The following is a 14,459-nucleotide window of genomic DNA, read 5'->3' as shown; positions in this document are numbered from 1 at the left end:
GCTTTAAAAGATCCTTTAGGGTCTTGAGTGTGCAGTAAATGGGCCCCATGTCCCTCTCAGGAAAATCAACAGGAGTTTTGATGTTGATATTTGTGCAAGTAGGACTGATCCAAAGAGCATATGAAGGGGAAAGCTCTGCTATCCCTTTTAGCACTGGTTTTGAGTTAATATTTCTAAGCCACCATTCAGAAATTAGAGCATGCATGTAAATCATGGGCTCATTGGATTCTACCTGAAATATGGCAGCTATGGAGAGCAAATGAATTTTTCATATTTATCATATCCAAATGAAAGCTAATATCAGAAAACTTTATGTTACTTTACTGGGGCCTATCACAAAAAACGAGCAATTTCTTGGTGGCAAAATGTATGTCTGTAACTCACATATATGGATTGATATAACAAAGAGATAAGTTCTTCCCAGGTTTTGGAACGTTATTAAAACAACAAATCAGCAAAAATGAAGACTAGTTCTAAAAATGTATTGGATAATGGTCCTACAATAGAGAATGTGAACAATGTGTTTGGAAACTTTTATTACAAGACATTTTTGTGCAGACACCAAGCTTGAGCTTGTGTTGTGATAAGGTTTTAAGGGCAGTGTCACAGATGTTTTTTCTCCTAATCTGAATGAGAAGGCTTCTTGCAACACTTTTGCCCCTAATGCTGTTTGTAATAGGAGTTATATAAATAACATATGCTATAAAATTCATTAAAGCATGTATACTAATACATTTATTGAGATTTTTTAGCAAAAAAAATTTTGAAAAAACTATTTCACTTTATAGGCCCTGAGATAGCCTCTTGAGATGAGCAGTTGTATCTTATTTTCATTTTTATCCAAGGGGCATTTTTCTGAATGAGAAACATCTATGTCTCAGCTACATAGATTTAAAGGGTTATGTCTTTCTTTCCACAAGAGACCTGCAAAACTTTGAACTGCACAGTGACAGAAATTGAGATGATCTATAGAGTTCAATTCTAAAGCTATATATCATGGTGACTGAGGCTTCTGGTCAATAAGATCATGTGAACTTGTTTCCATTTCTAACCTGCATGTACTTACATCATGTGTTCCACACAAGTCCTTTGTCCTGCTTTAGGGACTTCCAACATTAACTTACAGACAAGATTAAAAATAAAAGCTCATATTCTGTGGAATTTTCACCACACATGCTGGGCAAAATTGCCAGTCAAATAGAAGCATGGATCATTTCTCATGGTTACAAGGAATGGATGAGATTAATGAGAAATGTGACATAGGGATGCAGACCATAGACTTATGGTATAATATACTTGTTGTGATTTCTGTAAGAGTTTTGAAATTTTGTAGCCCCAAAATAAATGTTCTCAATTTAAGGACATCGCATATAAAAATCTTTACTTGAGCCAATTCATTTCAGAGTAATAACACAATTAACATCTACAAGTCTAATGACTGAGATCAATGATGCAGATCACAGAAAATATTTACAAAAAATCCCCAGACTCAATGTCTTGATGCTGTTGCTTAAACAAGCTTCTTTTGTCTTTTTCTATATAATATTGAAGATAATGGTTCTGCACTGGAAAGGGAAGTATTCCAATAGTTGATTTTGATATCAAGTGCCAAAGGTGACATTTTATGAACTGAACAGGTTTAAAGACACTGCTTTATTTGGATTAAGATTATATTTTCTGAAATACATGAACACTCAGTGATTCCTTCTTACTCTATACAATATTTATGAAATAACCACTACTACATCAAATTTGTGTCTGAATTATTATATTTATAGACTTACAGACATATATAAGTATAAAATTTCTCAGTCTTCATTTTTTTAAATCTTTCTTGACATGAAAGTCAGAAAGTAAAATCCATTCTGCTCTTTTACCGCCTTGCAAGCTTTTAAAAGCCTAAAATGTTGTAGTTGATGAGTGTTTTTTCCTCAGATAGGAATGCAGGTAGTAACACTGGCTCATGACTGAACAGGTCACTCTGTAAATATGCATCTTCTCTCTCCATGATCTCAGACAGCGGGCACAACATGGATTCTTGCTGGAAAACAGCAAGGACCAGACGGTGTTGTAAGTGCTCTCATCTAATTCTACCTCTCAGCCACTTAGTAATGTATTGTTAGTGATCAGACTCAGCAGTTCAGCATCCAGCAGCCCCCAGGGAAAAGTTCTTATGAAGTTACCAGTGGCTGATGGGTAAATGATATGAAATCACCAGGGTCCTGTTAATCTCAAGTGTCTTCAAAAGAAGAATGATGGAGTTGTAGACCTGGATTTTCCTTTTCACCCCATGAAGACAGCCATCTAATAAAAGTAAATGCTTCTCATGAAGTGCTAAAATAAAAGTAGTTGTCAAATACCCTTATAAGATGTTGTTTATAAAACTGATTAAAGATTTTTGTCATCATTCTGTTTTGTAAGATGGCCTGCTGTAGCAATTATCATTTAAAAAATCTGAGGCACTGCCTGTTGGTCTCCTCATGCCAGAGGTATTTTTCATTTCTCAAGGACATACTGAGGGCTCAATTCCCAACATGTGAAAAAAGGTCATTTACAGAGAATTGTTGCTGCTACTAAATAGCAGGCCCATTAATACTTCCTGCTGTTTGTCAGATTGGACATTTTTGCCCCATGATTTATCTCAAAGTATCATTAAACTAAAATTATCAGCATAAAAAAGAAAGATGAAGTAAGAAATGTAGAAAACCTTTTACACTATTTCCTCTTATTCTGGGCACTGCTTATTACTTAGCTCACTAATGAGAAATTGTTTTTCCTGGTGGAAAAAATAATCTCAGAAAGAGTAGATAAAAAGGGTCTAGTTCCATTAAGTTATTTTGTATGAGCCTCAAATAATTAATTCTGAAATTATCTGTTGACAATGCCACTTGAATTGTGGAAAGGATGAGAAGTGTGGCTTTAATATTTATTTTCTATTCAACCATATGTAACTATAATATTTAAGCAATAATTCAATGAGAAACTACCTCTAAAATCTGAGTATAATTCTGCCTTTTGGATTATTATAAATGACTTTATAAAATGAAAAATATTTGGAATCTGGCCCTAAGTTCCTAAGAAATCTCTTTCTCCTTTAGTATGCTTTCTATGGCAGTAATGAAAAATGTTACAGGTAAAGGCAGTTAAAGCAGTAGCTCATCATACATTGCTCTCAAATTTATACACACAAAGCTTTTTTCTTTTATTTTCCCATTTTTAAGTTATTTTCACAATACTACCATTTATTACATAATATAAAGAATATTGACTTCTGACTGGATATTTTATACAAGTTTTGCACTTAGGAGTTTCAGATCATTGTGCAATGAAGGTCTTATGCAGACTTGTATGTCTCATTGAAAATGATTTCTGAATTAAATGAACCCAAATTTTTGAAACTGATGAAAAGTCTTCAAAACCTCTTTGACTGGGGTTATGGATCCCTAGGCAATATTCCCATTGAAAACAGCATAGCAGAGAATTACTGATTTCAGTTTTAAACCAGATAATGATAAAGAGTTAAAACAGGAAACCAAAGTGGAGTGTTAGACTCTTAAGATTCTTGTAGGACATGAGTTAGGTGCCTCACACTGGGTCTAACTCTTATCCTCTGTCCTGGGGTCATCCTCCTGATGCAGGGTGCAAAGTCGTAGTAAATTGTGTAAGAGGTGAGCACACAGAGCCCTCTGCTAAGGGCAAAAGCCACTGTCTGTTCTAGCAGGAGGAGTTACAGATCTGCCTCTGACATGCAGCCAAAGGAGACATATTTCCCTTAACCCAGTGATCAGTAAATTCACATGGTAAATTGTTTGTAATGTTTAGTAAATTCACATCTGATCTGTATAGCTCATGTTCTGTGGAAATTTCCTATTTATTAGAGGTAAGCTGGTGCTTTCAGCTCCTCTCCACATCCCTTGGCATAGGACTTTACAAACCTGGAAAATGATAGAAGAATAAATATAGTCTTCTGACTTGTTAGCATGCATTTAGAGGCTGAGAAATAATCAAGGTTCTAGGCTTTACTCTTTATTTTCTTTAAAATCCAATTATTTAAAATCCAGTTAATGTTTACTGTAAAACATAAATAGAATTAGAACTGAGATTTCATTCATCTCCCTGTTGAATCAAGTATCGGGTTTATGCCTTCATGATTTCTTTTGATTTTTTTGACTGCTCTGAGACTGTTCAACTCCTTGAATTTCTCATGCTTAGTTCATTAATTTTTGGGTATGTATTCTTATCTGTGCAACCTCTCAGGCTTCAAACATTGTACTATTATTTGTATTTCCGCAGAATGTGGGACTTGCATTGAGAATGAGGAGCTGTTATGCAAGGCTCAATACAGCCACACGCTACAGTGTTTTATCCACAGAAATTACAAAATTTATTAATATATTACTTCTATTTGCTACTTCACAGTATATGCAACTACGATCAAGCTATTTGAAATATGTGAAGTGTTGGTGTTGACTGAATTTCTTACTAGAAAGTAAGCACTTGCACTGGCAAAAAGCCAGATAAGAGACTGATAGCAGGGTTTGGCATACAGTACAGAGTAACAATAATTTGCATGTTAGTAATTGGAAATATATTCTCATGCATGACATTTACCTTACCTGATATGTCATTGATGAATATGTAAACCTTAACTTCCATATGTACCCATTCTATATCTGTAAAATTGAAATAACACATATTCTTCTTATAAGACAGCAATGAAATAAAGTCACTTATAACCAGAGAAAAATTATCTTTATATGTGGCAAAAGAATGTCCATGATATATTAAGAATTGTCTCTTCAAATCTGGTTTTGAATATAGATATCCAAATCTCAATGAGAGAGGGAGCGGCAGTGAACACAAATAGATAGAAACTGCATACCTACTATTTAATGGACATTGTCCATTACACACACTGACAGCAGCAGCAAATGTAATCATCAAGTTACAGGTTACATCATAATTCACAACTGGGAAAATTTTCTTTCTGATTTATTTTTCTTTTAAAGAATTTTTATGTCAAAATGCTGTCTTTAAATAATCAAACTCATGAAAGGAAGGAAGCAAAACAACAGGACAGATAGATATTTTTCCTAAACCTGTGCAATTTTAGCAATAATTGTTTTTCATTCTGTCAAAGCCTATCTTGTGTCTGAGTATCACTCTAAAATCTGACTTGAATGTCCAACTGTTTTTCCATGAAGTCTCATTATAATGACAAGTATTTAATGATAACAGAGCTCAACTCTATGACATTAATAAATAGCTAAATAGGAATGAAATTATTCCAGTCTAGTTCAAGCATATACAGTTGTTCTAGTCTGTAGCTTTTTTTTCACTCATGAGATTCCACTGGCAATAATTTGTAAAGAGGAGTTTTGAGAGGGTATACCTATTCACAAAAAACAGGAGGATAAAGGGTGAATTTTTGCGTGCAGTGGGAGACAAAAATAGGTAAGATAAGTATGTCTATTAATATCTTGCATTCACCCATTCCATTTAAAACAAATGCAATAAAACAACCACCCCTCACAAAACACAACTTCCTATGCTTTTTATTGGAATTAGAGCACTCTAGGTTAAAACTATTACAGTAGTATTTAAGACTAGAATAAAAACTGTGGACTTGATTCATGCTGAAGTGGATTTATGCAGGTCCCTTGTGACATATAAAGTTCATTGTTTTAAATTTCACTACTGAATATCCTGCAGTACATTTGACTAATCTTGTGTAGGTATGTCAGAGAAGTACTTTTAAACCTTATTGTTGTCATCATTACAGAATATTTGCCAAGAGACCTCTGGCTTAGGAGGACTATGAATGGAGTGAGGCTGCTCATAAGAATGTTACAGCAAATCATCACATGCTGCACAGAACTCCCATCTTTCCTTCCTCCCTTCTTTCCTTTCTCCTCTTTTGTAAAATTCCCTTCTTTCCTTCCAGTGAAAGAAATCTCTGCAAAGCTATTGAGGGTAATGATGGACAGATTCCTCTACCCTGTATTAAGGGACAAGCAGATAGTCAAGTTCATTCACAGGTACACATTTGCTCCTGTGATGCTGCATGCATGTTCTATCGATGACATATCTTATCAATCTGCCTTCCTAACTTTGTATTTGAGTGATCAATGTATGTTGGGAAGAAAGACCTTCTTGAAAAAAATAATTTAAAAAAATTGCTAAATCTTCAGGTACAGGCAGTGCACGAGAACAAAGCTAAAGAAAACAGCTGCGCTATTACCTAACTATGACTTTAATTAATTTTTATGTTCCAAGATTTTTATTTTTCATATGATGGTTGCAGATTTTTTTAGTCTAAAAAAGTGTAAAAAAACCTTCAGCTTTTTTCTCAAGCAGTTTATCTATTACACTAAAAACAAAAAGGAACATAATATACATTTATGTATGATCCTATAGCTAATTCAGTTAACTATTTAACAATCCAACAGTCCAAAAAGCCAATAATACTTTTAAGGCCTTGTATGTGAACAGGCTAGGATCTACCCTTTTTACCTGGCCTTAATCTCATCCTTTCAGTATGTCTTTGGGATCTGTGGTCAGGACTTCATTATGCCTCATGAGCTGGAAAGGTTTTAATGGGTTTGGAACATCAAAAGTCTCTCCAGGAGGAACAGGTAATTTATGAACTGCATGTGAGATTTGTGTGCAAAGCTGGGGTGCATCTTTCATCTTCAGTTGGATATGCTAGTATTAATTTTAAAATATTTCCTTACCTCTGGCTAATGCTTCCTGGCTGATCCTAGGTGAGGGATGAGCATAACCCTCACCATTTCCCCATGCTCAGATATGGGAACACTGGGTTTGCCAGACCCTTCCCATGGAGGCACTGGCACAGTCCAGGCTCAGGCAGGGGATGCAAGAGACACTTGGACCTGAGATAGGATCTGAAACCAGCCAGCCCTGAGACTGGTGCTCTGAGCTCAGGGAACAGCCTAAAGCCTTTTATTAGAAATGGCAAAAAAAGTAGAATTTATTGTGCTACAATTCTCACCACAGACAAAACTGTTATTTGGCTTTGGGTTCTGGAGGGTCTTTTTTGTTTTTTTACTCATCTGTTTTTATATCAAATATTTGCAAAGTCACATCTTAGACTCTTGTAAAAAGTCCTATTAGAAAAAAAGCACTCATCAACACGATAGTTGGTATTTAAATATATTTTAATGATGAGTTTCCTGGAATAGATGAACACATACTACTAAGTTGTTTTTCACAAGGACTTAATTCAGTAAATTAACTGGTGGTCTGTTAGCCACATTCCACAGTAGTGAAAGAACAACATTCTTTGAAATTAATTGCATCCCACTTTGCTAAAGAGCATTAGCATCTTTTTTTTCCTAAAAGTACTAAGTGCATTGTGTACTCATTCATATATATATGGTAAAAGCTTTTTTCTTACCATTTTCTTGCATGCTGTTGAATATCACGAATCTAAAAGTGTGATTTACTGTGTAGACAGATCTCTGCTTTTATGTGAATGCATAATATTTATTTTTAATGCTAATGCATCCTCTCTGAAAACATTACCAGTCTGTAATGCCATCTTTCTTTTGGTTTAAAGCTGAGCATGCTTGCATGAGCTTAGAGGAAAAAGCTTTAGTATTCTTTTTTTCATTATTATTGTTTTGTATTAAAAGGATGAAATATGAAATTCACAAAATGCTTTATAAAACTTTTAGATAGTGCATTCATAAATTAATCTGTAAAAGGTGTGACTTTTCTCATTGTGACCAAAATTATTACAGGAATATGATATCCAACTGAATGAACTCACATACAATGAAGAAGAAAAGCTGTATGTTTTTTCTGTACACTTCTGAATGATCATTGGATGTTTGGGTTTTGCTTTTAAACACCAAGCAGTACTAAACTGAAATTTAAAAAATGTGCTAAATAATTGCTATGTCATTAATATGCAAGTATAATGATTCAAATTTCTTTCTCTTCTTTTCTTTCTTGTTTCTTTTCTTTTTCTTTCTTTCTTTCTTTCTTTCTTTCTTGTCTTTTCTTTCTTTCTTTCTTTTCTTTTTTTCTTTCTTTCTTTTCTTTCTTTCTTCTTTCTTCTTTCTTTCTTTCTTTCTTTTTTCTTTCTTTCTTCTTCTTTTTCTTTCTTTTCTTCTTTTTTTTCTTTTCTTTTTTCTTCTTTTTCTTCCTTTTCTTCTTCTCTCTTCTTCTTCTTCTTCTTTCTTCTTCTTCTTTCTTTCTTTTCTTTCTTCTTTTCTTTTCTTTCCTTTCCTTCTCTTCCTTCCTTTCCTTCCTTCCTTCCTTCTTTCCTTCCTTCCCTTCCTCTTCTTCCTTCCTTCTTTCTCTTCTCTTCTCTTCTTCCTTCCTTCTCTTCTCTTCTTCCTTCTCTTCTCTCTCTTCCTTCTCTCCTTCTTCTCTTCTCTTTCTTCTTCTTCCTCTTCTTCCTTCCTTTCCTTCTCTCTTCTTCTCTTTCTCTCTCTCTCTCTCTCTCTCTCTTTCTCTCTTTCTCTTCTCTCTCTTCCTCTCTCTCTTTCTTCTTCTCTTCTCTTCTCTCTCTTTTCTTCTTTCTCTTTTTTCTTTCTTCTTTCCTTTCTTTCCTTTCTTTCCTTTCTTTCCTTTCTTTCTTTCCTTTCTTTCTTTCCTTTCTTTCTTTCCATGATAATTCTGTAGACCATACAAAGACTATTATGAGTTTAACAGACATTAGTTAATTTCTGTAATGTACCGTATTAGGATAACAGAACTTAGACTGGATAGTTGACACATCTGAAAATGGATTAGAGTTGATATTTCGTGTGGGCAGGCACTGAACAAATGACAGAAAACTGAATGAGTTGGTCACTTAGCTTAAATATGTTTCTCCGCTTGCAAACTTTGTGTAGGTATGCTTATTGTTTGTGTGTTTATGGTTGGCCAAGATTCCTGTCATTGTAATCAACAGGAAAGGATAGGGGGTAGAAGTAAGAAAAGTATACAATGCTTTTCAGATCCTTCCTTTGCCTTAAGATGTAGCTCAGAATAATTTACTTTCCTGGGTATTCCAAGATACATATCTGATCATTGGACTGTATGAGGTAATTCATTCTATTGTGGGTTAGGTGTACAAAATGGATAAAGGAGTAAAATTATGTGGGATGAGAATTACTGTCAGGGAACCTCTTTCTTCAAAATCACCAGATCTAAAAAATTTAATCTGGTGCTCTGTTATTCCAGTGTGTACTGGAATAACAAGGATGTTTCAACATCTCTACCATAGAAAGAAATTGTTTATACCCTGGATATGAACAGTTCTTTCTTCAAAATTCACACTTAAAGACTGAGAATTTGTGCTTAGAATTTGTAGAATTATATATATATATATATAAATACTAGTTAGCTGTGAAAATTACTTGCCTGTTGTTTGTTACATGCATTTTGTTAGTATTTTTCTGAAAACTAATTGAGTAAGAAAGTGCAAGAAAGAGGTAAGAGTAGCTAAAGAAAAGTTTGGGATTTTTTTCAATAGATATATGCTTATAAACATCTAGATGCAACATTAATAAAATTGTGAGACTTATGATTTAGAAACCAAAGCATAAGCAAATGTGCAACGAGAAACATCATTATATTATCCCTGGTTCCACTGTTAAAAGTCACAATTTAGGGTCTTGTAATTTTATTACTTACTATTGTATAACCTTTACAAATATATTCAGCATGAAAACCTTGCCTATACATAATGAGTGTAGTCTTTTTCTTTCATGTCTTTCACACTGAAGAGGAAAACTGTATTCATTATGAATATTCCTGATTCCTGGAAAACACAGTGTTAGAAATCCACAGCACTTTTTACTCCCATTGTTCTACAGGAATACATAAAAAAATAATTGTGTGGCTTTCTGTACGTATCAGCCCAAATCAGCATAATGCAGTGACTCTCCACAATGCACTTCTTGCTGTACAAACTCTTTGAAGTCATGAGTAAATTTTCATATGATGAGTAATTGTGCTGAGGAAATTCTAAAGAAAGATAATTGAAATTTTCAAGTGAGTTACCACATGGAAAAAAACAACCAACCAACCAACTCACAAAGAAACCCTGACAACAACAAAACAAAATCACTTTGAAATCTTATGTCGTTGATTTTCTTTGTATCAAAATATCAGGGTAAATAGAATTATATATATTTATTTATATATACACAAGAAAGATCAGAGGTATGACATGTAGAAGGTACTTTGTCTTTTCTCTTCTAGAAATCAGAAGTGTAAGTTTGTTTCTGTTCCCTTTTCATCAAAGTATTTAAGACTTTCATTTTAGAATTCTGTAGGGTGTCTTCAAAGAAATGGATTTATAATTTTCCAGCTAAGCATGTGCTTGTATTGTTGGTTTGATTACAGACAAAATTTCCATCAATTTACCAGATTAAGATTTTGAAAAACAAAATATTAACATATAATCTTTATGATAAAAGTGAATGAAAACAAGAAATATCCTAATAATTGTGTTTGTGTGTGCATGTGCTTTCTTTGCCAAACAACCTTTCTGTCTGTTCTATATTAAATGTTTCTTAGGTGTTAGAAAATATTGTGGTCTGACTACAATCTTCTGAAGATGAGGAATAAGAAGGAAAATTAGAGTGGGATGAAAGGGTGATAAAATTTCTGTGGTGAAAGTGAATATAGACAAGCTATAGGCAGTAGGAAAAGAGCACTAATAACCAGCAGTGGGAAATGAGGCATTCTATATGAATAAAGTAATTTTCCTTTACCTTAAAATACTTTTTTCTCAGCTTTAGTAACCATAATAATGATTCTTTTCCCTGTGTGTGAATGAACACAGAACTTTTACAGGGATAGTCACATGGCTTTGTGAAGATGTCCTGCAGCTTCACTGCTCCTCTATTGAACTCTGGGGACCTTTATTCAGATGCGACTGAGGGGATGTAAAGGATAACATTAAGAATGTATGCTCAAGTAGAGAAAATAAGTCCTTATGTTATTTGCATATTTTTGTGGATTCAAAATAAAATAAAAAAGGACAAAAAATATTTTAAACATATTTATTGAATTTTTGACATTTTCCTCTCTGCTTTTTCGTGGATTAACTATGTTATTCATATTTTTATTCTGGAAGTGTTTGCTTTTAAATCAGTTACAAAAAAGAGAGTTTCAGGAGACTGCAGCTATGTCAGAACAAGAAGATTATGTAAAAGAACTAGCATTTGGTTTTGGAACAGTTGTGGATCACAAAGGATGCTGCACTGTTCTCATAAATTTGTCTTTCCTAACTATCAGGGAGACTGGCTATATGAACTTGCTTTTCAAAATTGGAATTATCAAAATAAATTTGTTTCAAAAGTCTATATAGATAGTAAAATAGTGTCTTCTTAACCAAGTAGATGTGAACATTTCATATCCTGAGGAAAAAACCCAAACAACCAGTCATGAGAGATGTAGATCTTTAGTCCCATCCACAAGGCCTCTCATACTCCCTGTGAGGCCTGCAAATAACACAGCGACTTTTTTCATTTTTTCTCCCCTCTTAGGTTCTGCACCTGGTTATATTGCTTGTGTGCTACACACTGTGCTAACAGCTGAACGGTTGTCATGACTTGTGGCTAATCCTCGAGATCTTAGTGTTCACAAGCCCAAGTGAAAGTGAATGAAGATCTCCAAATTTAACTGGTGATTAAGAAGGGCCAAGTATTTAATTATCATGGAAATTATTATTTTTATGCTCCAAACTATCTAGTCTAATTTTGGAATGCTTCTCTGGCTGAATACATGCAAGTGACATGGCACAAAATCTCTTCCCCTTCTAATATTATACCCAGGTAAAAGCTCTTTAAAGTGCCGTGTTCAGAATGACAGGAAAAAGTATTTTCTCTCCAGAGGTTTCACTTAATTTGTTATATTGTTCTCTATGAACAATTTCATAAAATAGACAACCATCTTAAGGTACCCATACAAATTCAATATTAAGCTAGAGCTACACTAGGGAAAAGCTTTTAAGATGGATTTTTTAACAGGGATTTCTTATAGGACTGTGTCTTGTGATTGCATTCCCAGCCCTTCATTATGCTGAGATTAATGAATTTGCAGTACGGTAAATTTTGATAGAACAACAGCTTCCCTAGAATAAAAGTAATAAAGCACATCCCTGGCTTCCATTCCAGGTACTTTTTCATTATTAGGTAGCAGAGTGGAAGCAGTTCCTCAGAATCACAGGAGATGCTCAGTTCTATCTAAAGTCAAAACTGGAGAGCCTCAGAAAATGCTAATGCATTTCAGAGATTATTGTTTCTTGGCTATGCTCCCTGAACATGGTGACAGCTATAGTGCTGATGCTTCCCATTCTCAAAAGTCTGTCAAACCCAATTAAAAGCTGAATTCTGGTAATCCTTGTCCTTTTCAGTGGCAGCTTGCTGAAGAGATATTTATCTTACTTTCTACTTGCTCCAAATAATCCTTCTGTGTTTATATTCTCTTCCTCTTCCCATATGTAGACATGGAAGTACATGAACAAAGAAGACTACCTGCTTGCACAGCCATATGTGCCAATATTTCACTATGCTTACTTTTTAATGTAAAGTTAAAAAAATAAAACTTGTGATCATTTATTTTCCTTTTCTGTCCTCCTTCTCAAGATTTCTTGTTTTTAAAATGCTTTCTGGCAATGCATTCATCTATATGAGGCTTTTTAAAATAAGATATTTAATTTATGAGTCTATGTTATGATGTTATTTTCCGACTGTTATGATGTTCTTTTCTGAGTTTTCCAATTTCAGAAATTGGCTCCTCTATGGGGTAATTTGGAACACCACAGATAAACTCTTCTCTGTATTGCCTTCTGGAGAAGACTACAGAAGGAGAGTAGGAATCTTGGTCAATCATACTGAGCCTCAGATTAGTTACCTTTTTGAATGGGATCATTGTCTTAATTTTGCTGGAATCAGTAGAATTTAGTAGTTTCAAACTACATGGAAGAATTAAAACCTCATTAAGGAAATCTGTTGAGTTCCTTATACTTCAGTGGAATGTAAATTCCTAGCTGAAAACCATAATTTTACATTTATTTCAACAAGATCTGCAAAACATAAGATCTTGAGAAAAGATTGTTAAAGCATTCTTTGCTGTGACCATGAAGAATGCTTCTGAGTTCTTTGGCTTCTAGTACAAATCTAATGTGTAGAATTACTTTTAAAATTACTAAATATTGCTTATATAGTGTCACCAAAGGGAAAAATACCAAATACCTTCAATTAGGCTTTTTTTTTTTTTAATTATTGCTTTTGAAGAAGTTCTTGGAAGGAAAATACAGCGAGAGATAGAAAATACAAAGAAATTACTTTTAGCTCAAGAGGTTACTCTACCATGAATAATTTGAAGCTGTGAAGGTGGTGGATATAAAATGTATGCATATACACAAGAATTTAAAGTCTTTACTTGCAAAATGAGCTGCAACGTGGAAGCTGAAGGAATATTTGAATGAGTAATGGCAGTTAGAAGTGTCTGAATTTTGCTATAAATTTAACACTAATGTTTATGGTGTGAAATGTTTCTAGAGAGACATTTAATAGATCTAGTCCGTTGCCTTGAAATTCAGCACTTCAGTAGAAAACACTTATACCAAAGTTATGGTATTGCATAATTTGAGATAAGATAACCAAGTTCAGTTTCAGAAAAAATGAGTATTCAGAGTGGAAACTGTAGGAATGTAGGACCAGATTCTCTGTGTTAATGTGGCTTGCCTGCAATTCTGTGTGTTTTGTGGGTAACACAGTGAATGTTAATAGTGGTAACTCATGAGTATATGCATATTCCACACTTAGCTTATGCTTGTTATCAGCCTACATTTTAAGCACCCTGCAAGAATTTGTCTAGAAATGTAGAAAACACAATTGAAATAGCTAATGGCAGAGTTAGAATGTAGATTTGTTTAAAACTGTTTATCACTTAGTAGCTTGTGAAGATGGCTTTTTATTAGTCTGTTATAAAAACTTAAGAAGACAGCCAAGATCTTATCAGGAAGGGAAAAATGAGTTACAATTCATCCAGCACAGTTCTTCTTTCTATACCAATTTTACTCACACATATAAAGTTGGCAGGTAAAATCTGGAGTTTTATTCCAAACAAACTTTGGGATACCATAATTTACTTGCTAATGATTGCAGCTAAGATGGGAAAGAAATTATCTGGAAAATAGAAAAAATCACTGGCAAAAAATTTGTGAAATAGTATGGTGTTCTTGGTGAATGTTATGCCTCAGTCTTCTTGGCAGTTTTAGGGGAAGGTTGATTGATTTATTCAGGGCTCTACACAGAAGAAACAACAAAATTCTCAAGAGGTTCAAAAACACACTTCTACTTGCAAACTTTAAAACATTATGGTAGGTTAGGCACTTGGCAAATTTTAAAACAACACTCAGAAAAAATAAGGCATTTCACAAAATTTAAGTTACCAAATTTATACTTCGCCAACTTTAACTTTTCCAA

This window comes from Zonotrichia leucophrys, chromosome 1A (genome assembly GCF_028769735.1).
Source record: "Zonotrichia leucophrys gambelii isolate GWCS_2022_RI chromosome 1A, RI_Zleu_2.0, whole genome shotgun sequence".
Lineage (NCBI taxonomy): Eukaryota > Metazoa > Chordata > Aves > Passeriformes > Passerellidae > Zonotrichia > Zonotrichia leucophrys.
The sequence above is the reverse complement of the archived record's forward strand: the minus strand, read 5'-3'. Positions refer to the sequence as shown.